General features: G+C 40.0%; 1 protein-coding gene across 15 annotated transcripts in view; it reads left to right on the forward strand.

Moving 5' to 3' along the window:
- Window positions 1-12,203, forward strand: part of MRTFB (myocardin related transcription factor B) — a 284,571-nt gene that overhangs the window by 91,392 nt on the left and 180,976 nt on the right. Inside the window, exons 1-2 of one of the 15 annotated variants that reach the window (XM_057748320.1) lie at window positions 6,616-6,640; window positions 10,618-10,657. The exons of 13 other annotated variants lie outside the window; for them this stretch is intronic. The gene's annotated coding sequence lies outside the window, so the exon portion shown is untranslated. Of the gene's footprint in view, window positions 1-6,615; window positions 6,641-10,617; window positions 10,658-12,203 lie in introns of those variants that run through there. One more of the 15 variants, XM_057748321.1, reaches the window with a different exon arrangement.

The raw sequence follows: 12,203 nt of genomic DNA on the forward strand, positions 1-12,203 counted from the left end.
TTTTCTGCAGCAGTATAGGGATTTGCTTATATTGTAGCTTTCATTTCACTGATGAGTTAATTTCTTTAATTGCATGCTTTAAAACCCTAATTCTAAAAATACTCCTGGAAAGTGAGGCATTACTAGTAGTAGTTAAAGTGGAGTCTTAATTAAACTTAAGACTTTATCATTTATTCCTCCTCTTAGCTGCATTTGTAAAAAGTTTTATATTGTATTTAAACAGATTTTAAGACATTCTTACGTATTTAGTGGGTTGGATTTTGTGCATTTACAACAGTTTCTTCCTATTTTAGGCATAAAGCTTAAAGTTTAGACTGGCAGTATAAGTGGTTATTTGATTGGAAAGTTGGAAAGAGGAGAACTTCTGTCTTCATATACAGGATTTGTGGTGGTAGAATATTCAGATGAAACTGTTTCATGGTCAGGGTGAGAGTACTGAACTGCAGTAGGAGGGCAAAAAAATTAAGTGCTTTCATGCGGTATAGGTAACAGCTCCCTAGCAAAGCCAGCACTGTGGCCTTACTTCTGCAATATCCATAATGAGTTGCTCTCTCACAGAGAAAACCTCCGAGTCTTAAGGGAAGACTTTTGGAAAGAGGAGTGGAGAACAGTAGCTTTGGACCACAAGTTCCATAATGAGGGTGGTGCTTAGTGAAACTCCCTAGGGGTAGGTATCTCCAGCGTCCTAACGTCCCATTGCCCTTGAGACGTTTCCCTCCTTGCTAACACTGGAGACTTTGCTTGGTGGTGTGGCACGATGGAACTGTGTCTGGAGCTGGGTGGAGGGAGTCCGACCGTCCACTGCTGAAGGGTCTAGATGCTCTCGGAGTAGACTTCCACCTGGGAGTGTGGCGTCTCATAGGGGTGCGATGACAAATATGGCAGTTCCATGCATTCTTTACCTTTGTGTGGGTTTGTTCAGAGAGGACACCTAGTTCATGGTGAGGGTTATGTTTGTGTCTGTTAAACCCAGTAAGTTTTGTTTTAAGTCGATTTCAGTCTATTCTAATGTAACAAAGTTTTTCAGTCTGAATGTTCTAACAGCCATCACTCAAACATTAATTGCTGTCAGTGGGAAAGGATATCCTCCTACATCTTTTCTGGAGTGCTTGAAACCATCCCACTTCCTTTTTCTTTTACCTTAAGAACTGATTACTGACAGTTGGGAATTATAATCAGATTGCATCAGTCTTTATGGAAAGGTTACCAATTACTGCATTGAAAAAACAGGCATTTGTCTCTAATAGTAAGTGTTTTTCTCTTGATGTGTCTCTCTCAGTTCATTGCTTTTAAATACCTCTTAGGTGAATGAATGCTTTGTGTCGTGCCCTGATTTAATACATTTAAAATAGACTTTATTGATGGGTTTCTTACTTTCAGTTATATGGGAGGGGGAATAATTTATTTAATATGGAGTTTTCATAGGATCTCTCGGTTACTTAGCTGCCCTTGGGGTAGAAGGAATGGCTGATGTCAGTTACTTACACGGTGATACAAGCTCCAGAATCAGTATTTGCACTGAAGAGTTGAGAGCAGTGAGGATTTTTATGGTGGGGATGTGCATATTGAGCACTGGGCTGTACCTTTTGCGTGTCTTCTCTCACTTTGTTCTTATGACTCTCTGAGGCTGGATACAGTCACTCCAGTTTTAGAGACTAGAAGGCTTTGGTTATGAGATTTGTCCTTGGGCACTCAGCTAGTATAAACAAAAAACAATGACTTGAACCCAGATCTCTTGGGCTCTTCTCGGGGACACCCGTTTTTTAGAATGTTTTCATTACTGTAGGTTAGTGAAATGCTGAGCAGAATGAAGATATAGCTGCTTCACCACCACCATCACCGTCATCCTTACCCTCCTCTTCATTTCTAGTGTTCTTCAGCATTAGCTGGTGAAGTTAGGAGCCTGCCAGGATGTCTGGCTCATCGTGTTCAATACAACATAGGCTTGTTTAACTTAGCAGTGCTCCGAGATGAAAGGTTCATGACGGCCAAGTACAAACAGACCTTCTGTGGGATGTTAATTTTGTTATAGGAGGCAGTGCTTGTTTTCCCTTGCTCTGTGCTAATAAAGAAGCTGGCACATTTTCTCGTGAGTTAAAAAAAAAGGACTTTGACTTGTTTAAATCTGTGTAATCAAAGGGAAGTGAGCAGTTCTGATAAACATTTTTGTTTGTGCAGTCTTTGGTTAATTCCATTTCATACCTGCCAGTGAATTGCAGTGTGCTCTTTTGTCCTTTCCTCTTTTTACTTTGGATTTGATTTCATGGTTGGTAGCTGTAGGGATTTGATAGTAGGAAAATAAATCATTTCCTCATTTGAACAGACTGTGTGTGTGTGTGTGTGTGTGTGTGTTTTACAACAGGTTATCCTATGGCAGGCAAAGTGGTTCGGTCAGGCCCCCTGCACAGAGGTGTCACTGTGATTTTGTGCAGTAATTTTTTTTTTCATAACAGCTCTGTTGAGATGTAATTCGTACACCATAAAGTTCATCTGTTTAAAGCATAAAATTTAGTGGCTTTTACTATATTCACAGAGTTGTGGATGGATTCCCACTGTCTAATTGCGGAGCACTTTCATCCCCCCGAAGAGAAACCCCAGACCCAGTAGCAGTCACCTTCCATTCTTCCCTCTCTTTAGCCCCAGGCAGCCTCCATTCTACTTTCTGTGTCTGTGGAGTTGCTTATTGAGAGTATACCATAAATGAAATCATAAAATATGTGTGAGCTTTTGTGCCTGGCTTCTTTCACTTCGTATGTTTTTGAGGTTCATCTAGGTTCATCTGTGCTGTGGCATGTAGCAGAATTCATTCTTTTTGTTACTAAATAATACTCCTGTACGGATTCATCCCTTGATGGCCACTTAGGTGGTTTCCATGTTTCAGCGATCATGAATAGGGCTGCTGTGAACATGCATGTACAAGTTTTTTGCGGGGACATCTGCTGTCGTTTCTCATGGATATATACCTAGGAGTAGAATTGCTGGGTCTCATGGTAATTCTATATTTAACTTTTTGAGGGACTGCCAAACTGTTTTCCAAAGTAGCTGTACTATTTTATGTTCCAGTCAGCAATGTTAGAGGATTCCAGTGTCTTCACATCCTTGCCAACACTTGTTATTTTTTGTTTTTCATAGTAGCCATTCCAGTGGGTGTAAAGTGGTATCTCGTAGTTTTGATTTGTGTTTCCCTAATGGCTCATGATGTTCAGCATCTTTTCATGTGCTTCTTGGCCACTTGTGTGTCTTTTTTAAAGAAATGCATATTCAGATTCTTTTCCCATTTTTAAAATTGGGTTGTCTTTTAATCGTTGAGTTATAATATTTCCTTGTATGTTCTAGATGCTCCTCCTTACCCCACCCACACATCCTTATCAGATATATGAATTGTAAAAATTCCCTGCCATTCTGTGGATTCTTTTCACTTTTTTTTTAAATGTTTTTGAAGAAGTTTTTAATTTTCATGAAGACCAACTTATCTGTTTTTCTTTGGTTGTTTATGTAGTCTTGTCTCTGTTTGAAATTTTCTGTAAGTTAAAAAATCACACCTTATTTCTACACATCTGTCATTTTAAAAATTGGTGCAAAATTAAATGGTCAGCTGTTAAATACAGTGGGTTAGAGGTTTGAATATCTTTTGTGTTTTCAAATATTATCATCTAATTCAAGGTAAAAAGAACAAGTTTTCTAACCTAATACCTAGTGTGCCTTTTTTTTTTTATTAGAAAAACATCTTTCAGTGTTCTGCCTAGCTCAGAATTCATGTGTCATTCTGTGAACATTTTTAAGTGTTTTCTATGTGCTGAGCACTGGGTTGGGCTTGGGGATCCAGAGGTGAGTGGGACAAGGCCCCATCCTCATGTGAACAAGAGCTCACACGGCAAGCTAGAAGCATCCACAGAGGACAGTGGAGGTCCACAGAAGGGCGCAAGCAGTACTCTCCTGTATATAGGTGAGAATGCCTCACTGAAGAGTGGACACTTATAGCAGCTCTGTTGAGATTTAATTCACATACCTTAAAGTTCACGCATTTAAAGCATACCACTCAGTGGATTTCAGTATATTCAGAGAGTTGTGCTCAATCCAAAAAGATGGGTGGCAGTCAGAACTTCTAGTTGGGGTCTTTGATTCTCTCCTTTAGTTTCTTGCTACTGTATACACCATGTGTCTGGGACCAGATATCTTACGGCAGCCGTATTTAGAATTCTTAGTGTAATAAAATGTAGACATAGGTGTGATGATTTTGATGCCTAGAAGTGAACCTAAAGAAAACCACTTTCCTTTAATTTCTTCAGGTTTTCCAAGTTTTCAGAGAGGAAGATATCCTGTTTACCAGTTAGTTCAGCATTGGTGTGTGTGTGTTTGTGTGTGTGTGTGTGTGTGTGTGTGTGTGTGTGTGTGTGTGTGTGTAAGCCATAGCCCAAGTAGTTCCATATAGTCGGAGCATAAAATGTTGCTTGGCTGGAGAGGAAGATTGATTGTAGAGAGCTGGGTGTGCCCTGTTAAGGAATTTAGATTTTGTCCGTATTGATGCTGGAGCCACTCTCCAGCAGGGGGAGAGTGATGTGGTCACTTTGGCTACTGTATTATGGATGCTGGACGCAAGGGCAGGACTGCAGACAGGAGACCTGTTAGGCTGTGGAACTAGCCTATAAGAGTCGATGAGGACCTGAACTAGGGTGATCGTGGCAGAGTTGGATAAGACACAGGCTGGAAATGTTTGAGAGCTGTTAGTCAGGAATCCTGGCTACAAGTAACAGCAACCCTCCTCAAAATATCTTAAGTCAAAAGAGGGATTGATTGGAAGGTTCCTGGAGAAGGTTGTAGAAGGTATGAAATGCTCTAGAAACCAGGACAAGCCCATTGGAAGTTGTCTCATCAACTCTTCCTCCATCCCTGTTCCCTTGGGCTTCTGCATAGGGCAGGGGGCATCTTCACACTCTCCAGCCAAGAGGACGAAGGAGCTCCTCTTTCCCAGCTTTAGTTTTTAAAATCCCAGGGGCTCTCTTGGCCTTGGGTTTTATGCCTTCACCAAGCACTGGGATCTTCGGAAGCTCTCTACCACCATCACACTGGGGATTCCCAAAAGAGGTGGAAGAAAGTTGTTCTGGGCAGAGCCATCCATGCACATCTACTCTGAAAATACGGAGATTAAAATGGTCTGAGGAGGAAGGGAGGGTCAAGAGTGCCTCCCACATTTGTGACTTTGGTAACATTTAACAGCACCGTTTCCATCCGAGAATAAGAGTTCAGGGAGCAGACGGACCAGAGTGCAGTGGGTAAGCTGAGTTCAGTTTTAGATTAATTTAGACTGGAACATAGAACTAATCACAATTTGTATGCTATGTATTTGTATGATTATTTGACTGGTTTGGCTTTTTTGGCAATTAGAAGCCCCTTGAAGACAGGGACTGTCTTGTTTTCTTCACTCTGAACCTCCAGAGCCCAGCATACTATACTTGGCACATAGTAGGTATTCAGTAAATACCTATGTGAATGAATTCAGGTGAACACGTTTAGCGGGTGGCTGGATGCACAGTTTGGCTCTCAGGCGAGGACAGGAAATACGGATTTGGGAGTTATCAGCATAGGGCTCCATACTGGACAAGCTTTCACAGTGACTAAGGGACTTATCAAAGTTCAGATACTGTGTAGACCTTTAATTTTCATGTCCGGTAATGAAATTATGCCTTTCTTTCCCTTTGTCCTGCCAAGTATTTAATGTCATTAATTATCTACCAACAATCCTGCTAATTATTTTTCTTAACTTTGTGATTAGAATTAGATTTGTGATAGATAGGGAAATAAAGGTGATAAAGACAGAGAGATTGTATTTCCTTTTAAGAATAACTGACTCATAGGATCACCTTGGATATGATTTCAGATCAGTCCTGTAAACTCTCACAAAAGATGTTTATAAAACACTTGGAACAATACAGATTGTACTAAGAAAATGTGCTTTGATCAGCTCTGGAGATACAAAGCAGGGAACTAAATAAATCAAGTCCTATTTGTGAATGGAAAGGACTAGAAGCTCACCTTAAAAGTAAGAATTTAGTTCATGTCAGGACTTAAATTCTGTATTCTGAATAGCAGATGTTAACTTAGTTCCATCTTTTGTATAAAAATAAAATGAATTGCAGATTTTAGATCTTGGCATCTTGAAATCTGACCCCTGATTCTTATCTCTTAATAGCCATTGGAACACTAGTCTAGAAATGGAATTTGACTTTGGGTTTTTACCCTTTAATTTTGAGGTGAGTGTGCTTCCAGCTGTGTCTTCCCTCTGTAGTCAAGAAAACCAAATCACTGGTAGCTTGGATATGGCATAATCTTTATTATTTAAATATTAGAAAAATAGGGTCTTATCTAAAGTAATAATAGTGTGTTGACACTTGGGAAAGATGGTTTTTTGGTTTTTGTGCTTTTTTTTTCTTTTTCATTTTAAGGCGTAAATACAATTATGTTACTTTCGTGGGCTGAACACTCTCGTCCTACCACCTTGCCATATGACAAGATAGTCTAGTAAATTGCATGTATTTTAAGTGTCTTTGTTTACTGCCTATATTCCCTTCTTTCCCCCCTGCAGTAGAGGTGAGCCATATTTATTTAATTTTTCACCAAATTTGCCTGACTCCCAATGCAGGTAGGTGTCTTTATTTATTTATTTATTTATTTAACATAAATTGTATCTTTTTTTTTTAAATTGGCTGCATTGGGTCTTTGCTGCTGCGCGCGGGCTTTCTGTACGTGTGGCAAGCAGGGGCTATTCTTCATTGTAGTGTGCGGGCTTCTTACAGCAGTGGCTTCTCATTGAGGAGCACGGGCTCTGGGCGCGTGGGCTTCAGTAGTTGTGGCACATGGGCTCAGTCGTTGTGGCTTGCAGGCTCTAGAGCACAGGCTCAGTAGTTGTGGTGCATGGGCTTAGTTGCTCCGAGGCATGTGGGATCTTCCTGGACCAGGGCTGAAACCTGTGTCCCCTGCATTGGCAGGCAGATTCTTAACCACTGCACCACCAGGGAAGCCTGGTAGGTGTCTTTTAGCAAGTTAATTTAAAGGAGCATTTCTAAAAACTCAAATTGAGTAGATTATAGCATCCCAGATTTTTAATTTTTTATTTTTATTGAGGTGTAGTTGTTTTACAATGTTGTGTTAGTTTCTGCTGTATAGCAAAGTAGAGTTCCCTGTGCTATACAGCAGGTTCTCATTAGTTATCTATTTTATACATATCAATCCCAATCTCCCAATTCATCCCACCACCCTCTTCCCCCCTTGGTGTCCATATGTTTGTTCTCTACATCTGTGTGTCTATTTCTGCCCTGCAAACTGGTTGCTCTGTACCATTTTTCTAGATTCCGCATATATACGTTAATATACGATATTTGTTTTTCTCTTTCTGACTTACTTCACTCTGTATGACAGTCTCTGGGTCTATCCACATCTCTACAAATGACCCAGTTTCGTTCCTTTTTGTGGCTGAGTAATATATTCCATTGCATATATGTATCACATCTTCTTTGTCCATTCGTCTGCTGATGGACATTTAGATTGCTTCCATGATCTGGCTATTGTAAATAGTACTGCAGTGAACATTGGAGTGCATGTGTCTTTTTGAATTATGATTTTCTCAGGGAATATGCCCAGTAGATTATAGCATTCCAGCTTTTTAAATTGCTGTAAGGTATGTATTTAAAATATAACACAGATAATTTTCTTTTGGTTTATAGATTAATGCCTATTCTTTCAAATAGAGTTTCAACACATATCTAATAGAGTAAGACTTTGTGCATTCTGAATTTTACCAAAGCTGCTTAAAGACTGGGAAAGAGAATATATTTCAGATTTTAATGATGAGATCAAAATTATGGGTTTGAGTCCTGCATAAATTAGTGAAGTAATACATGAAAAATCTCTGCTGAGACCCCAGACCCTGGCAAATTGTATCCCTGTTGAAATCACTTACAGAGCTGAAATTAAACAATGTTGATTTCTGGGGCTTCCTAGGTGGTGCAGTGGTTAAGAATCTGCCTGCCAATGAAGGGAACACGGGTTCGATCCCTGCTCCAGGAAGATCCCATTTGCCATGGAGCAATTCAGGCTGTGCGCCACAACTATTGAGCCTGCGCTTTAGAGCCCGTGAGCCACAACTATTGAGCCCATGTGCTGCAGCTACTGAAGCCCATGCAGCTAGAGCCCGTGCTCCACAACAAGAGAAGCCACGGCAATGAGGAGCCTGCGCACCACAATGAAGAGTAGCTCCCACTCACTGCAACTAAAAGAAAGCCCGCGCACAGCAAAAAAGACCCAACACAGCCAATAAAATAAATAAATAAATTAATTAATTAATTTAAAAAAATGTTGATTTCTGGAGGTACCGCTTATCAGCTCCTGGAAAAAAATAGTGAAAATGCCTCTGATGTAGTTTAGCTTATTCTGTATTGAATTCTGTATTGAAATGATTTTTATTAAGAGGTACTTAGCTTCGTTCTTTACTAATTAGTTCTTCAGAGGTAGCATTATTCAAACTAGAAAAGTTCACAGCCTAGATGCTGGAGAGGGAGTCAGCAGCCCTTACAGAGGGTGGTGCGCAGTGGCCCTGAAGGAAGTGGCCTGGGTGCCTCATGCAGCTGGGTTCTGGCTTTGTCAGGATCACTCCTCTACTGCACCACCTAAAACGATAAGATGACTTAAGCATATGCAGTATTTCCATCCATTAATTTTTGGATTTTTTGATGACTGATAAATATAATTCAAAAAGGCACATTAAATATTGTGGGGGGAAGAATCCAGATATTTTCTCTAAAGATTTAGTCTAATTAGGGAAGAATTTGTCCAAGTTATGGAAAGTATAAAACAATTGACATACACCTCTTGTTTGTGTGTGGAACCTAGGCTAATGTGTTGCTTAGCAGTAATAGAATCTGGTAAGTGATTCTGAGTAATATGTATGTATTCTGTATATAAACAGACATTTCGAATGTACTTCAGCCGTAGTTTCTGTAGTTTAGGTGACAAATCTCGATTATGCTCTCACTGAATAGTCTGTCTTACTAGACACAGAATGCAGAAGCTCTTCAACCAGTTCTTGCTCCTGTGTTAGTAACGCTTGAATTGAAGTAAGTTTTATTCTGCATCTCAAAGATAGCAAGATAGTGTGCAAAGATGCTATAAGGGTGGAAGCGTGTGGTTTGTAGACTTCTTTTACAAGTGTGTTTTCCATGAAAACCTTGTGTATAGAACGGCTCACCTTCAGAGGGCAGCGGAAGGCTGGGCTGGTTCCCCACAGGGACTCCAGGAGCACCATTGAAATTGCTCTTCAGGCTGTTGTGAATCAAAGATCGAGTCTAGGAGGAATGAAGGATAAATTACTCATTTGTATATCCTATTTGTTATAACTTTATGCTGTATTATTTACTTATATGAAAAACACAGATATGATTTTAAATCAGAATTGTTTTCAGTGTTCAGCACCACTTTACACATGATCAGGAGTAATAATCACAGGGCTAGCTACTCTACCTCATAGCTCTAAGGCAGTCTTGTCTTAGGAAAGAGACCTTGCCTTACTTGACAGGATTACGATAATAAGGGGTACCCAAAAGCTGAAGCATGGAAGAGAAATTGTCATATACACCTAGTCCTGTCACAGTGTTGTTTCTATTCCATGTTAAGACCTACAGTCCAGTTAAAATGAATGAGAGAATAATAACCACACTGAGAATAAACAAACACCAAGTGCTCATGGTTCTAACCGTCCACATTCTTAGACAGGTGTGGTCCCACTTGGGACCTGGCTTGGGAGACTCACTGCTGAGGAGTTTAAGATTTCCTCTGGGCTGTTCGTCATGGGAAATAGCTCTGTGACCTTGGGCAGGTTCTTAAGATCATTAACATTCTACACAGGGGCTTCCCTGGTGGCGCAGTGCTTAAGAATCCGCCTGCCAATGCAGGAGACACAGGTTCGATCCCTGGTCCGGGAAGATCCCACATGCTGCTGAGTAACTAAGCCTGCACGCAACAACCACGGAGCCTGCGTGCTGCAACTACTGAAGCCTGTGTACTGCAACTGCTGAAGCGCTTGCACCTAGAACCCGTGCTCCGCAACAAGAGAAGCTACTGCATTGAGAAGCCCATGCACCACAACGAAGAGTAGCCCTGGCTTGCCTCGACTAGAGAAAGCCTGCATGCAGCCAAAAAGAAATTAAAAAAAAAAAAAAAAACACCAAAAACACTCTACCTAGCTGTGAAATGTTGTATCACAGAATTGCTGTGAGGGCGAGTGGAGATGCAGCATCTGACATGGTTAGCACAGTGCCTGGCGCGTTAATTGTTGGTAGATGTTAGGTGACAGAACAGTACTTTCCTCCAAAAGGAGATGTAACAGTAGGGCAGTAATGGACAGTGGAGGTGTTGTGAAGAAACATAGATCTGGTTGTCAGCTTGAGTGGAACTCCAGCTGTAACAGGTGTCCTTTCAGCATTTTAATGAAAGTAAATATTGGAGACGAGATGGAAGAGTTCCATGACGGGAACGTCGTGTTAACCATCAGCTGTCGAATGTCTCTACTTTTTGGGTGTGTTTCCTACCATTTTACCTAAAACAAAACCATTTTCATTTTTACAGATCTGAAAAACACCAGAAGTTAAAATGACTGAATACTCTGGTTCGTTTCTCATCTTTTGTTTTAATGGTTATTGCTGCTCTATGGGAGTGAGAATATTCACAAACCATGCTCGCAGAACCTGTGGCCTGGAATGCTGTGGTTACCGAACAGCTGGGAGATGAGTAGTGCTTAAGGTGGATATGAATTTGGGTATGATGTGTTTAGAACATGTGACAGGGAATCATTGTGTCAGTCAGAATTCACTAAAAGCTTATCATTTGGTAAAATTGTTCCTTTGAGAACAGAAAACATGATAGTTCAAAGGCAGCCTGAAAATTTTAGGAAAGGTATAACAATTTCTAAGGGAATCTGAAGCGTAATGCGTCAACAGTTTTCTCTAACAAGGGATATTTATTGATTTTTTTTTGTCCGTTGCATGAGTTCATTCGATTCTTTTATTAAAAAATCCTAAAAGAGAGGTACCACTGCAGGGGACAAAAAGATAGTATAGGTTTTCAAACAGATACCCTTGATAAGCTGTAAAATATTCTGTATATTAGTGGCAAGAGATGTGGACCTATTGAGTTTTATTTGTGATGAATAAATAAGTTTATATCTTCTCTCAGACGTAATTACCATCTTTGGTCCACCTGGTGTGGAATTCTCTAAAATCAGCAGTAGAGAATGTGCTGGAGCAGAGTGTCATCTCTGATACTAACAGGGTATTTACTCAAAGTTGCCTGGTTGTTATATATAGTTAATTAATTAATTATGGGGCTGTCTACCTGTTTTTCATATCTTTTTATACTTCCAGGCTGGCAGGACCTCTTCCAGATGGCCAGCTCCACTCTGGCTGTGTATGGAAGTACTTTTTTAAAGCTTTGTTCTGAATTCACTTAGGTTTCAAGAGATACCTTTGTTCTGGAATTTTAAGCTGTCAGTGTACAATTCTTTATCATCCTATCACTGGCATCTATTTTAACTTTGTGTTAGAAGAATCATCCTATTTCCATTGATATGCATTAGTTGTATTATTTAAATGCAATGACTAAAACCTTACAGAGTATTCCCAGACTAGATGCAGAATGACTTTGTAATTTGGTACTGACCGGGCTGCCTGAAATCCAACATGTACAACAATGCCAGACAGAGTACATGTGCAATAAATGTTTATTTGAATTAATGAATTGCTCTAGGGTGGCTTGTGGTTATAATATTTTCAAAATTAAGTAACCAAGCATTCAGTACTGGTAGTTTAGCTAAACGTTTGGGCTTTGTTTGAAGCCAGAAAACAGACCGCTGTGTAATCCAGGGAGACCAGTTTGTTCACTTTTCCATCCAATAGTAATTGACTTTTACAGTAGTGTTTATATAGAGTAAAGGTCAAAAGAAAAGATGTATTTGAGGCAGTTATATCAATTGCTTCACTACAATGAGAGATTTTCAGTATGCTGATGAAAAAAGGACAGTTTAAAAGAGATATTGTAAAATATAAGCAGTTATTTTTTTTCCCAGCTTTATTGAGGCATAATTGACATGCAATAAATGGCATGTGTTTAAAAGTGTACAGTTTAATCTGTTCTGACAAACGAGCACACCGTTGAAA

Source organism: Hippopotamus amphibius, chromosome 9, assembly GCF_030028045.1.
Source record: "Hippopotamus amphibius kiboko isolate mHipAmp2 chromosome 9, mHipAmp2.hap2, whole genome shotgun sequence".
Classification (NCBI taxonomy): Eukaryota; Metazoa; Chordata; class Mammalia; order Artiodactyla; family Hippopotamidae; genus Hippopotamus; species Hippopotamus amphibius.